The sequence below is a fragment of the Amphibalanus amphitrite genome, unplaced genomic scaffold, assembly GCF_019059575.1.
Source record: "Amphibalanus amphitrite isolate SeventyFive unplaced genomic scaffold, NRLGWU_Aamphi_draft 000403F_arrow, whole genome shotgun sequence".
In the NCBI taxonomy this organism is placed as follows: domain Eukaryota; kingdom Metazoa; phylum Arthropoda; class Thecostraca; order Balanomorpha; family Balanidae; genus Amphibalanus; species Amphibalanus amphitrite.
Window position 1 is genome coordinate 21,042 of NW_024881897.1, and position 15,586 is coordinate 36,627.

Genomic DNA, 15,586 nt, shown 5'->3' on the forward strand with positions numbered 1-15,586 from the left:
CCTAGCATCATAGCATTCGTTTGCACTAGAACATACAGGGTGTAACGAAATTATCCGGACATCTATTTTTTCGCCATATCTGCTCGCACAGTTTCTTGTTTAATGTGGAAGCTGGAAAATTGGATGAATGCATATTATCACAGACGGTGTCTCGGTCCAAACTGTATTCGAGCCGGCCAGGTAGCCCCCGGGTCACAGAGGCAACGCCACCACGGTTCACATACGAGTGTCATGAGCGCATGTCACGAGCGCAAGTACGCGTGCACCGGCGCGGCGGCCGCCAGCTCAGCTCCATGACACTCCTCCACCCCGAATACTTGCACAGCATGGACAAACAAATAAATATGCACCTCACAGAACAAATAACAACTGAAACAAAACGCCTACTCATAGCTCGCCACGTATCGGTCTGGGGGCTGCAGGGTGGACCGGTCTCTCAGCCGGTACCGCGGCGCGCTGGGAGAGGGTGCGGACGGCGGGACGGTGGTCACACCCGGCGCGGGCACCGCTCCGGTCAGCCCGGGCGGCGCCGGAACAGGCGGCCGGCCAGGAGCAGGCGCTCGATCAGGAGCCGGCAGCCGGTCGGGAGTGGAGGCCAGTTGTCCGGGAACGGGAGCATGCCGTGCAGATGCAGCGGCGCTCTCCGTGACCGGATCAGGAGCAGGTATCGGTGTCACTCTGGAACGGAGAGGATCGTTAGCGACATGCGGAACAGCTGAATATCGCTCACGAACCTGGTCGGCGTGCCGCACAATCACCCTTCCGTCATTTAGCTCCACAGTGACCTTAACTCCCTCTACGAACACTACACGACCGGGCGCCCACCGACAACGCTCCAATCCCTGCAATCTATCGACAGCAGGCACATACACAGGGTCACCCGGGTTCAGACATCGTTCACGGGCATTTCGATCACGGTACGTCTTTTGAGCCTCCTGCTGTCTCCGTATACGCTCCTGCCTATCTGGTAGCACACCACCTAAATGAGTGCGTGGCACACGACCCAGAAATAATTCGGCGGGCGTACATGAGGTCGTAGTAACTGCGGTGTTGTGCGGTACCTAAACAGAAATCGAGAGACCTTGGTCTCAATGGACCCCGAGATCTGTTTGTACAGCCCGTTTTTGAAGCTTTGCACGCTTCTTTCGGCTAAGCCGTTTGATTTGGGTGATAGGCTGGGTGTCGTTAAGTGCCTGATCCCATTTACACTGCAAAACGTTTTGAATTGCTGTGATACAAAACACTGGGCGTAGTCTGTCACTAGCACTGTTGGCACTCCCCAGCACGCAAACGACGCTCGTAATTTTTCAATCGTGATCAGTGAGTCGGAGGAACGAGTTGGGTAGACGTCCATCCATTTGGAGTGGGCGTCGACTATCACCAGAAACATCTATCCGTTAGCCGAGCAATAGTCTACATGGACTCGCTGCCGGGTCGAGTCGGCCACTGCCAAGAATGCAGTGGAGCGTCAGGGGCCCTGCCCTTCAGTTCCTGACACTTCACACAACACTTCACGATATCACGAATGTCGTCATCGATTTTTGGCCACCAAACATACATTTTAGCCAACATTTTGGTTCTACACTCGCCAGCATGACCTTCATGTAATAACTTTAACATGGCACCCCGTCCCTGCGGCGGGATTCGTGACCCCCACAAAACACAGCCATCCTGCACACTCAGTTCACCTATACGGGACCTGTACGGCTGAAAATCAGGGCTGAGGGAAACACTATTGACATCCGACCAGCCATCTCTGACATATCGATGTACCGCTGACAACACGGGATCCAGAGCGGTCCACCGCTGTATCTGGGACACATTCACTGGGGATGAGTCGATGAACTCAAGTAAATGGACAGTCTCAGCCGGAATTGGAACGCTCGAACAAGCCTTCTCGCACGAAGGCAGCCTGCTAAGCGCGTCACAGTGGCCTTGCTTAGATCCTTGCCGGTACTCAAGGTGGTAATCGTAGGCCCCAAGCATCATCCTAGGTGACGCCATCACGGGCAAAGGTTTCTGCTCTCCTATGAGGCCTATGAGAGGCTTATGATCTGACTGTATAGTGAAAGTTCGCCCCGCTAGGTAATAGTGAAATTTCTTAACGCCGGTCACTACAGCTAATGCCTCTTTATCAGTCTGTGAGTATCTAGTTTCGGTGTCATTCAACGCGCGCGAATAGTAGGCCACAGGTCGCTCGCCCTGTGATGTCTGCTGACTCAACACACAGCCAATGCCGACCGGTCCCGCGTCACAGGCGAGAACCACCGGAAGGGCGGGATCAAAATGGGCTAGTACAGGAGGGCTAACTAGCATCTCTTTGGCTTTCCGAAAAGCAGACTTCTCTGCCTCAGCCCACTGCCAGGGCTGATCTGCCTTTAGAAGACGATAGAGCGGAGCCAAGACACTCGCCAGGTTCTCAAGGAATTTCCCATAGTAGTTGATTACTAGCCACTTACGCAGTTCCTTACCATCCCGCGGTTCCGGGGCACGGACAATCGTGGCCGTTTTCTCGTCGGTGGTCTCCACACCACGGCTGCTTATCTTAAGCCCCAGATAGGTCACGCTGCTGACGCTGAAGCTACACTTGGCCTTGTTGAGCCTAAAACCCGCTTCCTCCAGCCGTCTAAGAACCTGCCGGAGGGCCTCGTCATGCGCAGCGGCATCGACACCCGCGACTACAATGTCGTCCAAGAAGACCCCAACGCCAGAGATACCAGCCAGGACAGTTTCCAGCGTCCGCTGGAACAGCGACACTGCACTCGAATAGGCGAAGGTCAACCGAAGGGGTCGAAGAAGACCCCTCGGGGTGTTTACCGTGAAATACTCGCGGGCCTTTTCATCTAGCGGAAGCTGATTATACGCGTTTTTCAAGTCGATCTTTGAAAATATGGTACATCCCGACAGTTTTGAGTACAGTTCCTCCACACGCGGCAAGGGATACTGCTCTGCCTTAGCAGCCCTGTTGACGGTCAAGCGGTAGTCCCCACACACCCGTATTGACTGACCCCCAGCCTTGGGACAACCACCAAGGGAGCCACCCATTTGCTGTGCCGTACCTGTTCCCAGAGTCCGCCACGGATCTGGTCCTCCAGCTCGGTGTCCACAGCTTCCCTGAAGGCCAGCGGTACGGTGCGAGGCTTGAAGAAACGAGGCTGGACGTCCGGGTCTACGTCGATGCCGACTTCCCCGCCTCGATAGCAGCCCAGCTCCTCCTTGAAACGTCAGCGAACTCGTCCAGGATGGGCTGCAAACGGGTCTCCGCAGTCACTCAACAGATGGAGGGCCAGTCGAGCCTGATGTGTCCCAGCCAGTTCCTGCCGAACAGCCAGGGCCCGCCACCTTCGACTACGATGAGAGGTAGTCGCTGAGCCTGTCCGCCGTACTGAACGTTCACTGCAGCCTGCCCCATGACTGGCAGCTGCTCACCGCTGTAGGTCTTCAGCTTCACCGAACACGGTTCCAGCTTCGGCCCGCCACAGGGCCAGAGCTGCCGAAACCCGGCGTCAGAGCAGACCGACAGAGTCGCCCCGGTGTCCAGCTCCATCTCGACCTTCTGACCGTCGAGCGCTACCGGCACCATCAGCGGCGGTCGCCTGACACCGAGGCCGGTCCGGACGGTGAAAATGCTGTATGTACACCTCCTCACCGGTCCCGGGACTAGAACTCCTCGGTTGCATAGTGCCTAGAGTTGCAAAGTTTCCCTACCGCATTACCGGCATGCCGGTAATTTTTCATTACCGCAGGTTTTTTTGTGGTATCTGGCATGTCTTGCCGGTAGCATGCCGGTATTTTTGGTTTTGCACAAAAAATATTAGCATATGATTCAAACTTTGGACACTAAGAGGAAAATGTGGCATCTCTTGTAAGGGTAAACTGGAATCAACAATGCAGGTTTTTTAGTATGCCGGTAATTTGGTGGTGTTTTTGCTTTGGGCGTGGTAGCATGCCGGTATCCCCCCAGAAAAAAAAAATTGTGGGGCGGGGCGGTGCCGGTAGCAGCCTTTGGGGGAAACTTTGCAACTCTAATAGTGCCGTCCTCTCTGCTACCCTCCTGCGCGTCCGACCCTTGTAACGCGTCGCCATCAGCCGAGACATGGCGGAGGTACTCGGACGTGACCCCTGAGGCCACAGCTGTAGCACACCTTATCGATGAACAGGCACTTGGCCGGCTGATGATACCTCAGGCACCTAAAACAGCTCGCCGCCGTGCTGTCACCTGGCCCGGGCGTCGTCCTGTCACGCTGAGAGCGCAGCCGACCACCAGCTCTGGAGTCCGCTGCGCCGCCACCGCCGTCCCTGTAGCCGGCAGGAGCGCGGGCAGCACCGGCACCCCTAGAACTGCTACGCAGCCGCAGCGGACCCCGGGCACCAGTCAGCCGATGAACGGAGGCTCCATCTGCTCGCTGCTCAGCACCGCCGCTGAGCTCAGCCGCACTCGCTGCCGCCGACTCGTGTGCCTGAGCCAGCTGCTCCGCCGACTGGAGCGTCAGCCCCGGCTCACTGAGAAGCAAGGTTGCAGCAACTCGTTCCGTATGCCACAGACCAAACGGTCACGCAGCACATTAGGTGCGAACGAACAGTCTTTAGCCAGCTTACGAAGCCGCGCTAGAAAATTAGCAACTGTCTCACCGTCATTCCTGGAGCACGAATGAAACCGGAATCTGGCCACTATTTCAGATTTATCCGGCTCGAAGTGACTTTGCAAAACGCTGACCAGCTGATCGTATGTTTTCTGCCTTACAGTGGCTGGAGCAATAAGATCTTCCAGCAGACCGAACGTTTTTGCGCCGATCGCACAAAGCAGCACGGCCCGCTTCTTTGCTTCTTGATCACTCCCGATATCTTGCGCCACAAAGTACTGATTTAACCGCCGCGTATAAGCACCGAAGCACTCAACGTCCGCATCGAACTCGGGCGCCCTGTCCGCCATCGCCGCGTATTCGAGCCGGCCAGGTAGCCCCCGGGTCACAGAGGCAACGCCACCACGGTTCACATACGAGTGCCCCCAGCACGGATGTCACGAGCGCAAGTACGCGTGCACCGGCGCGGCGGCCGCCAGCTCAGCTCCATGAGACATATCTCTGGTATCTGCTCTCAACTCAGCAGTGACCTGACCTTGCGAAATGACTCTTGCTCTTAGTAAGAGTCGAGTCGCCAACGGTTTCATTTGAGAGTTTTCGTTCAAGGAAGTGGAGAGAAGGGAGTACAGTCTCTCGTTTCGTAGTAAGGCTAAGTGTTAGTGGCATGGTGGCATGAGCCAGGAGCTGGTCTGTCAGCAGCTGGACATCAGCAGCAGCCAGTAGCACATCTGCCTGAGGCGTAACAGACTGGGACTTGGTGGCAGACTCAGTCCGGCGTCGATCGCAAAAGGCGCCCTTTGCCAAGTGGTGAGAAGAGTTGTCAAGATAGCGACTGGGAAACGCAAACAGACTCGAATTCTTAGCAAGGCAGATAATAAGAGGTCCCACATCATGATTCACCATTACCCGCCCTTTAGCTTGGTTTTGCTGCCCTTCAAACTGAAAAAGACAATGAAATTGACGGGACAACAACCAGTCCACCACCTTTGGACTCAGGCCAGGGCGTTTCCACTGGTCGAAGGAAGAGATGAATGAGGTGGCCTGGTCGGATGGGAAGCCGTTCGAGCTGCGATATCCGTTGAGCCGTCAAATTGACCATGTGTGGGCTGCCAGCAGCTCGAACGGCGTCGCCCGGCGTCAAACATCCGGCCAAAATCTAGACCTGAAGCATGTTCAGCTGCTGTGTAATATTCAAGCTGTTCATGACGCCACAGAAAACCACTATCAGTGATAAGTATTACCGGCGCAACATCCTGGCTAGCGATTGGTTAGAGCCACTCAACCAGGCTGCACAGGTGGGCTCAGTTTCTGAACGTGTACTGATGCCTGATTCAAGCCGCGCAGTTTTCATGCGGGGCGGCGCACCACCATGAAGTCCCTAGCAGAATGATAAGTGATGCCGAGAGGACCTATTTTTCTTTTCAGCTTCACTGGGGGGCCAGCGGCATCACTGCGGGGGGCTATGCCCCCCCCTAGCATCTCAGAGGAAGTCCTGGGGGCCAACCATGTGTTTTGCCCCCCCCCACACACACACTTTTTACTCGAGGCCCTCTCGTCTAGGACGTGGTCACCTTCCAGAATAAACAAACTCGGTAAAAATAAGTTCCACGAATCCCCACGCACAGAGTACAAGGGACCCTTGTTGATCCAAGGAGGCCCTCTATCCATACTCGTCAGCGGAGGCCCCTGGAACTGATGCCCTGAGATGCGCTAGTGGATCTGAGGAGGCCCCAATATCCACACTGGTCTGGGGAGGCCCCTGACACTGGCGGTCTGAGAGGCCCGTCTGGCGTCTATCCACACTAGTTAGAGGAGGTCCCTGAGACTGGTGGTCTGGGAGGCCCCTCCATCCACACTAGTCAGAATTGGCCCCTGACATTGGTGGTCTGGGATCCCCCTACCCTCACTAGTCAGAAGAGGCCCCTCTATCCTCAATAGTCAGAAGAGGCCTCTGAGACTGATGGTCAGAGAGGTCCTAGTGAATCTGAGGAGGCCCCTCTATCCACACTGTCCTAGGGAGGCCCCGAGACTGATGGTCTGAGAGACCCTTTTATTTATACTAGCCACAGCTGCACAGGAGCCCCCTGAGATAAATGGTCTGAGAGACTCTTCTATTTATACTAACCTAAGGCGCCCCTGGGATTGATGGTCTAACAGGCCCTTATGTTTATACTGGCCGGAAGAAGGCCAATGAGACTGATGGTCTGAGAGACCCTTCTATTCACACTGGCCAGAGGACTAGGCAATTGAGACTGGTGGTTTGTGAGGACCTACTATTCATAAAAGGCAGAGGAGGCCCATGAACTTAAGGGTATGAGAGCCCCTCATATTCATACTAACCAAGAGACGACCCTGAAATTAATTATCTGCGAGGCTCTTCTATTCATACCAGCCAGAGAAAACCCCTGGGATTGATGATCTAAGAGGCCCTTCTATCTATAGTTGCCAAAGGAGGCCCCTGAGACTGACGGTGGCCAGAAATGGCCTTTAAGACTGATGGTCTGAGAGGCCCTTCTATTCAAACTAGGCATGGGAGGCCCCTGAGAATAATAGTCCGAAGTCTCAGATACCTCCTCTGACTAGTGTGGACTGTGGATAGACGGGCCTCTCAGACCCTCAGAGGCCGGTATCCCTCAGAGGCCGGTATGGGATATTAGAGCTCAGTGAGAGCTTGTGTGGTGCCTTCAGTGGCCTTGTGGAGCCGTTAGTGTTCTCTGGCGCCGGTGTGTCCTCGCTCCTCAGTCACCGGTGTGGGGCATTTAGAGCTCAGAGATACTGGTGTGGGGCCCTCAGAGGTGTCGGTGTGGGTCCTTCAGATGCACCTATAGAGCCTTGAGAGTTGAGATGCACACGTGTGTGGGCCCCAGAGGCGCCGGTGTGGGGCCCTCAGAGCCACAGATAGGTATAGGGCCTTGAAGGAAATGGTTCATTTTCCTGAAATTTGTATTTTACTACAGATTAATGATTTTCATGATCATAATTATCAGAAAATAAAATAAAACCTTTTTGTATGAAGGATTATTTTCCATATTTTAATCTAGGAAGAACTATATTCTATATAAAATTATGTTTATCGCGGAACCTTACAACGCGTTGACTAATCATATTGTGTAGTTCAAACATACCCATGCTGATTGGCTGACGATGAGGTGACTGCATTCCTCTGCAAGGCGCGCATTCCTCTGAAAGGCACTCTTTTTGGAATGAGAAATGGAATATCTTCGTCTAGGGTGATTGTTGAGCCATAAAAGCCACAAAGAGCCAATCATCTTTGTGCTAGTCTCAGCTCAAGCTACAAAGTACAAAACTGCTATTCCAGTTATAAAAAAAGCATGTGAAAAGTGGACTATTTCCTTTAAAGGAAGACTGCCACCTTCAAAAAGTTTTCTCAGATCGGCCTATGATTTATTCCCTGGACAAAACAAAATTTTATAATTCACCTGACAAAGTATCATCACGTGAATCGCGAAAAAAATTGTCGATTATCATACAATTATCAATCGGTTAATGTCTAGCGACAATGTTTACACATCACTAGACTTCAAGGTCATAAGATTATTACATTTTATTTGAAAAAGTAAGGTATTTTATGATTTACTAATATATGATTTCATAAGAAATTGGCCATGTTTAATTTATTTTGCATTTAAGTTCGTAAAACATTTAAAAATCATGGCTCATTTGGAATGGGTCTGGCCCATGTTAAACCCCATTTCCCACACTTTTTTGGAAAAAATGAACTACTGAATATATAAGTTTAACTTTTATTTTGACACTCCAAAATTCTTCTCTGATCTCGAAACAATCAAAGTTTTGACATATATTTACCAAAAGATAAGAAAATTCATGTTTCAAAGTTATCGATAAACAGTAGAGATGTCGGTTTTCTTGGACTAAAAAAATGGCATCAAACTGAACTTTGGTCTCCGATTTCTCGCAAACGGGTTCGAATTTCGGAAAACCGACTTCAGTCTGGGACATAGGTGGCTCAGCTCTAGTGAAAACCGTTTTGTGGAAAAAAGGTGGCAGTCTACCTTTAAGAGACACTGGTAGGTATGACCTTCAAAGGCGCCGGTGTGTGGCGCTCATAAACACTGGTGTGGAGCCATTACAGGCGGGTGGAGCCGTTAGAGGCCTGAAGGGGCCCTTAGGTGCCTACAAGGAGCCTTCAGAAGCTGGTGTGGCACCCTTATGGAGATAAGCGTGTCTACTTAGCAGCCCTCGAGGTGCTCTCACGAGCTCTGTGGGGCCCTACCGAGCCGAAATATGGCCAGATTTTTTTTTTTTAACGGCCAGTTGCCGCCGCAGGGCTCTTAGGACTTTTATTCTCAGGGACCTCCTCTGCATAGTTTGAATAGAAGGTCCTCTCAGACCATCAGTCTCGAAGGCCTCTTCTGGCCACCATCAGTCTCAGGGGCCTCCTTTGGCAAGTAGGTACAGATAGAAGGGCCTCTCAGATCATTAACCCTCGCCCGCACATGGGGGGGGGGATAGTTGTCACCCTAGGTAGTTTTTTTTTTCTGCTCTGCACTCAACATTTTTGAAGCTAGATGCCTGATTTTTCGTATAGCTGCTCCTCTATCCCTTCTCGATGTCCACTGAAAATGTCAAGTCTCTGTGATTTTGGGTTTCGGAGATATGACCTTGTTCATCAGGTCATGTCATGACCCAAATGACAAATACCCAATATCTTGCGTTGGCCATGGGTCTTGTGAGCTTTTGACACCTTGATTTCGGCCTTTTTTCCAGTCTTACCTCCACTATCAGTGAACATGTTGTTCGACGATATACAGATGCCAAGGTTAGGGTCAAGGTCAACCTAGGTCATCTGGAAACATTGCGTTTTAGGCAAGCGGAATTTACTTTTTGTGAAGTTTCTTTGACTGCATTTTTAGTAAAAGTTTCTCATTTCATGATCTCATGTAATATGGACACATAAACAATCGGTGCACACATCAGTATACACACAGACACACACAGACATACAAACACATATCATTGACATTGACCTAACTTGACCTGAGATGACCTCACCAGCAAAAACCTGGTCGGATAGTGTGACATAGAGGTTCTAGCTGGCTTGGCACCACAATACGGCATCGTCATCGGTATATGATCAGCAGCGCACTCGATATCCAACGGTGACCCAAAACAGTAACATTTTTTTAGTTTGACCTGACCTGGAAGGTCAATGACTGACCTGAGAAGGTAAAACTGGGCATCATTGGATTCGTCTTTTCCCAAAGAATCTTTTTAGTCTTTACCGCAAAGCTCTATCTGCAACAAGAACGAAATGGCGCGGGGGGGGGTGGCAACCCCCCATGTGCGTTCTAGGATGGGAAGATGGCATGTGCGGGCGAGGGTTAATCCCAGGGGCTTTCCCTGGCTAGTATGAATAGATCAGCCTCTCAGATAATTAATTTCAGGGTCTTCTCTTGGCTAGTATGCATAGGAATGGCTCTGATATCCTGAATTTCAGGGGCCTCCTCTACCTATTACGAACAGTAGGACCTCTCCAACCACCAGTCTCAGGTGCCTCCTCTGGCTAGTATAAATAGAAGGGCCTGTTAGACTATCAATCCCAGGGGCCTCCTCTGGTGAGTATAAACAGGAGAGCCTCTGAGACCAATAATCTCAGGGGGCTCCTGTGGTCAGTATAAATAAAAGGGCCCCTCAGACCATCAGTCTCGGGGGCCTCCCTAGAACAATGTGGAGAGGGGCCTCCCCAGATTCACTAGGACCTCTCTGACCATCAGTCTCAGAGGCCTCTTCTGACTATTGAGGATAGAGGGACCTTCTCTGACTAGTGAGGGTAAATGGCCTCCCAGACCGCCAGTGTCAGGGGCCTATTCTGACTAATGTAAATTGAGAGGCCTCCCAGACCACCAGTCTCAGGGACATCCTCTGACTAGTGTGGATAGACGGGCCTCTCAGACCGCCAGTGTCAGGGGCCTTTCCAGACCAGTTTGGATATTGGGGCCTCCGGCCTCCTCAGATCCACTAGCGCCTCTCAGGCCATCAGTCTCAGGAGCCTCCGCTGACGAGTATGGATAGAGGGCCTCCTTGGATCGACAAGGGTCCCTTGGAGTCCGTGCGTGGAGATACGTGGAACTTATTTTTACTGAGTTTGTTTATTCTGGAAGGTTACAACGTCCTCTCAACTCGAGACGAGAGGGTCCCGAGTAAAAAGTGTATGGGGGCGGGGGGCGGCAAAACATATGATTGCCCCCAGGGCCCCTGGTTGGCCGCCGGGCCTGCGGGCTCGACCTTGACATCTCTAAACAGGACCTCGGGGAAGGGCAGGACACAGACTCTGAGCCTTAAGGACAGGGCAGACACTGCCCATGAGGCTAAGATAAGACAAATTAGGCACGTGAGGACTGGGTAGGTTGCAGGGTCCGAGGGCAAGGCAAGGCGCGGGTCTGAGGCTGTCATTACACAAGGCTGGAGAGCAGTGCAAGATTCAGGGCCTTAGAACACCTGATGAACACCACACCTGATGGCAGGGCAACACACACACACACAGGATCTTAGAGCAGGGCGAGAAACAGTACCTAAGGGCAGAGCAAGATATAAGGACACAGGTAGGGCACAAGGCCTGAATGTATGACAAGACAGGGTATAGGGCCTGAGGGCAAGACAAGGCTCAGGGCATGAGGGCAGAACAAAGCACAGGTTGTGAGGACAGGTAAGGGCATGAGGACGGGAAACGGCACGGGACCTGAGGACGGGGGACACCACAAGGCCTGATAGCAGGGCAGGGCACAGCGCCTAAGAGCAGTGGGACACGAGACCTTAGGGAAATGCAGTGTGCAAGGCTTGAGGGCAGAGTAGGACACAGGGCTGATGGCATGGGACAGCACAAGGCCTGATGACAGGGCAGAGCACAGCAGCTTAGTGCGAGGGCGGGGTCTGAGGGCAAGACAATGCACAAGGCTTAATGGCAGAATAGGACAGGGTCTGAGGGCAGGGCATGCACATGGGGCCTGGTAGCAAAACATGACAGGACAGGGCCTGAGGCAGGGCAAGGCATCAGGCTTGAGGAAGGACGCTGGGCCGGGGCATGAGGGCATGGGAAGGCACAAGACCTGATGGCAGGACAGGGCACAGCACCTGAGGGCAAGGCAGGGCACGGGGTCTGATGGCAGGACAAGTGTACAAGGCTTGAGGGCAGAGAAGGGCACAGGGCCTCAAACTAGGGTAGGGCACGGGCGTAAAGATGGGAAGACAGCGCATACAACTTCAAGGCAGAGTACATACTCGTAAGGTATCGGATTTGAGGGCAGGACAGGGCGGGGCACAGGGCCTGAAGGAAGGGCAGGGCAAGGTACAAGACGTAAGGACAGGACACTGGGCAGGGCACATACCCTAGGGGTATAGTAGGGGAGGATATAACAAGGTGTACGTCTTCAGGATAGGGCAAGGCACAAGGAATGGAGAGGGCATGTTTGTGCTTAGGTACATAGTAAATCAGGGCACAAAGCAATCGAAAAGCAACATCTGTTACACAGTAAAAGACCGAGGCATGTTACTTATTTTTGCTAGCACTTTTCCGCTGACACCCTGTCATTCCAGTGTGGGACGCAGTGGTTCAAATTTCGCGAGGGCTACGTCCCAAAGGCAGGGGGCTGCGTCCCCAAATGGGACGCAGTCAGTTTGTTAAAATATACCCTGAGTGTTTGAGAGAAATTGAACGTCGCGCTTATTGGGAGGTCGGATAGACCCACCCATGACACTCAGTTAAGAAAAAACTCGTAAAAGGTGGCCGATCGCGGCGAAACTTTTCGCATTCACGAGCTAATCAAAATTACACACATCATGACAATTATATGACCCCGAACCCCATGACCCTTGACCTATGGCGTGTTTCTAGAGACCATGGCATGGCAGAATCGCGATTCTGCGTGTTACCGCACATTATCGACGCGTTTTCAGACTATTTGTGTCTTTAAAAAAAAAAAAACGCGCCAACTTGTGGGATGATTGTAATACCATGCCTTATGGTAGGTGTAAGGGTCGCATTAGGGTCAGGTGGTCAAGGTTACTGAGCTTAGATGACCTTGCTTCACCTTTTCAAGTTTCAACATATATTAGTGTCCTTTTTGCAGATGTCGAATTTAGGATCCATTTTCAGGAGAGGGTTTGGTGCCAAAAAAATATGTTACGAAGCTTCCCATGTTACGAAGCTCCCTTTCAGTGGTGATTGACACCTACTTTGGCTACCTGGCATGACACCTAGGCTAGCTACTGGACACTGTTTGACCTGAGCTTACCTGACCAGACCTACCCCCAGGCCCCAAATGCTGAAAGGGGATTCAGGTTCAGCGCAAAATTTTGAGCAAGATAGCACCCTCGCCCGCACATGCCATTTTCCCATCCTAGAACGCACATGGGGGGGGGGGGTTGCCACCCCCCCCCCGCGCCATTTCGTTCCTGTTGGAGATAGAGCTTAGCGGTAAAGACCAAAAAGATTCTTTGGGAAGAGACGAATCCAATGATACCCAGTTTTAACTTCTCAGGTCAGTCATTGACCTTCCAGGTCAGGTCAAACTAAAAAATGTTGCTGTTTTGGGTCACCGTTGGATATCAAGTGCGCTGCTTATCATATACCGATGACGATGCTGTTTTCTGGTGCCAAGCCAGCTAGAACCTCCTTGTCACACTACCCGACCAGATTTTTGCTGCTGAAGTCATTTCAGGTCAAGTTAGGTCAAGGTCAATTATATGTGTTTGTGTGTCTGTGTGTATTCTGATGTGTGCACCGATTTTTTTTGTGTCCATATTACATGAAATCATGATCTGAGAAGCTTTTACCAAAAATGCAGTCAAAAAAACTTCACAAAAAGTAAATTCAGCTTGCCTAAAACGCAATTATCTTAGATGACCTAGGTTGAACTTGACCCTGACCTTGACACCTGTACATCGTCGAACAACATGTTCCATGATAGGTGGGAGGTAAGACTGGCAAAAAAGCCGAAATCAAGGTGTCAAAAGCTCACAAGGCCCATAGCCAACGCAAGATGTTGAGAATTGTCCATTTGGGTCATGACATGACCTGAAAAACAAGGTCATATCTCCGAAACCAAAAATCACAGATCCTTGAAATTTTCAGTGGACATCAAGAACGGATAGAGGAGCAGCTATACGAAAAATCAGCCTTCTAGCTCTAAAAAGGTTGAGTGCAGAGCAGAAAGACTACCTGGGGGGGGGGGGGGTGGCAACCACCCCCCCCCCCATGTGCGGGCGAGGGTTAAAATTGGGAGGTTTGTATTTCCTTTGTATTTCATTTTTGTAACCACCTGGTCGGGCAATGTGAAAGGGTTACAAATAAATATCAAAGCATGGATAAGATAGGCTACTATTTTTATTTTTCTTAGTTAAGAAAAGATCATTGTGTCAGGGCTATGACTAAAAATAAGTGGCCTAAATCCGATGAGAAAACAGGATTTGAGGGAACCCTAGGTTTGGCTCCTTGAGCCTCTGCCCCCCCCCCCCCCCCAGTGAAAATCCCTTACAGGAGGCCCTGTAGCCCCCGGCCCCCCCACCTCAAAAAGTAGGTGGGCACTTGCCCACCTGGCCCCTCTTGTTCCTACGCCTATGCAATTTTGTTAATAGCCAAACTATCAAAAACAAAACACAAACTAATGTGTGTGGAATCAATAGTTTGATTTTGACACCAGATTGCCTCCATAAAAAATCAATTTCCTGATTGCCTTTTAGCATGCTTTGCATAAAAAACAGTCATTATTTTGGCTGTATTTTTTGTGTGTGTGGTTAGCTTCATCATTTTTCTTTGCCACCTGCTAGCAGCACTGCCAATCAGTGTTTTACAAGAAGCATGCCAATTGGGGAAACTATGAAGCAGAAATAAAAACATTGATCGATCAATAAATGGATCTTGTACCTATGACCATATATGGGCATAAATGCAGCCCCCGCTATGACGGAGGCTGCATTTATGCCCTATGACGGGGTGCATTCAGTGTAACGGGACAATACTTGCGGTATTGAGTACACCCACTGAAGAGAAAAAGCTTCCATTTACCAAAGGAATGATAGTTAACGAGTAATACTTGACGAAAGTACGCACATTCACCCAAAAATCACGATATTTTTTGCAGGTTCTGGGCGTCCACTTTGCCAGACAATCAGCTGGCCATTCCATAAATGGATCGGCACTATGAAAAACTTAAGAAATTTATTTTTAAAACAATAAATACAAAATAGTAACTATTGAATAATAATTAATTTTGCTATAATTGACAATATTGTAAACAAATTAATACAAATAACTATTTACCATCTCTTAATTACTCACTTTTTCTGGCACGCTTCTTTCGATCAGCAATTGCAGTCAAACGTCGGTTGGCCTTGAGTCACAACTTACTTCAAAAGGACCGCCAGTTAATTGTGCGCTGAGTGAGTACAGGCCTTGTGTGAATCACAACTTGCTAATGTCTTATTTTTCACTTGAAAGCTAGGATGCACAAAATCACGTCCATTTTTTCGTTACATGGTCATGGCCCTGCCCACTCCAACCTTTCATTGGTCAATCAATATTTGGATTTGAGCCTCGTCCTTTACCCAACTGATGCACAACCTAACAGAATGGCTTCCAACAAAGTATGGTTAGTTTTACAATTTGAATTGTAAGGATGCCCTGCTCCATCAATTCAAAATGAAAAGTGATGTAACCATTAACAACACATGAGCCTAGTATCCACCATCTTCACACAACTATATAGCCGCCAAGATAAAGCAAAAAGGGATACCGGTATGGACTCTAGTCATGTCATGGCAGGCACAAGCTACCTACAGGCAATTTTTGCAAGAAGGTAGGTGTTAAAACAAAACAAAACAAGGAGACAAGTGACAACAATATGGGTGGGTGGAGTTCTTCTGGCTGTTTACTTAACCTGATCTATCATATATTAGGGAGAACAATATTTAGCTTACCTGTTGTAGGCACACAATGACAACGACCACCATCCTTGAAACTGCAC

At 50.4% G+C, this 15,586-nt stretch overlaps 1 protein-coding gene and 1 long non-coding RNA gene across 3 annotated transcripts in view; one reads left to right on the forward strand and one right to left on the reverse strand.

Moving 5' to 3' along the window:
• Nucleotides 1–15,586, forward strand: part of LOC122390626 — a 36,005-nt gene that overhangs the window by 14,196 nt on the left and 6,223 nt on the right. The window lies entirely within an intron of this gene.
• Nucleotides 150–14,956, reverse strand: LOC122390627. Of its 2 annotated transcripts, XR_006258187.1 has the most exons (3): nt 14,902–14,956; nt 3,060–3,247; nt 150–678 (listed from the first exon to the last, which is right to left on the reverse strand). It is a non-coding gene; the product is annotated as an uncharacterized LOC122390627 (long non-coding RNA). The 2 variants fall into 2 exon arrangements; XR_006258186.1 differs by lacking the exon at nt 14,902–14,956 and having other exon boundaries at nt 3,060–3,680.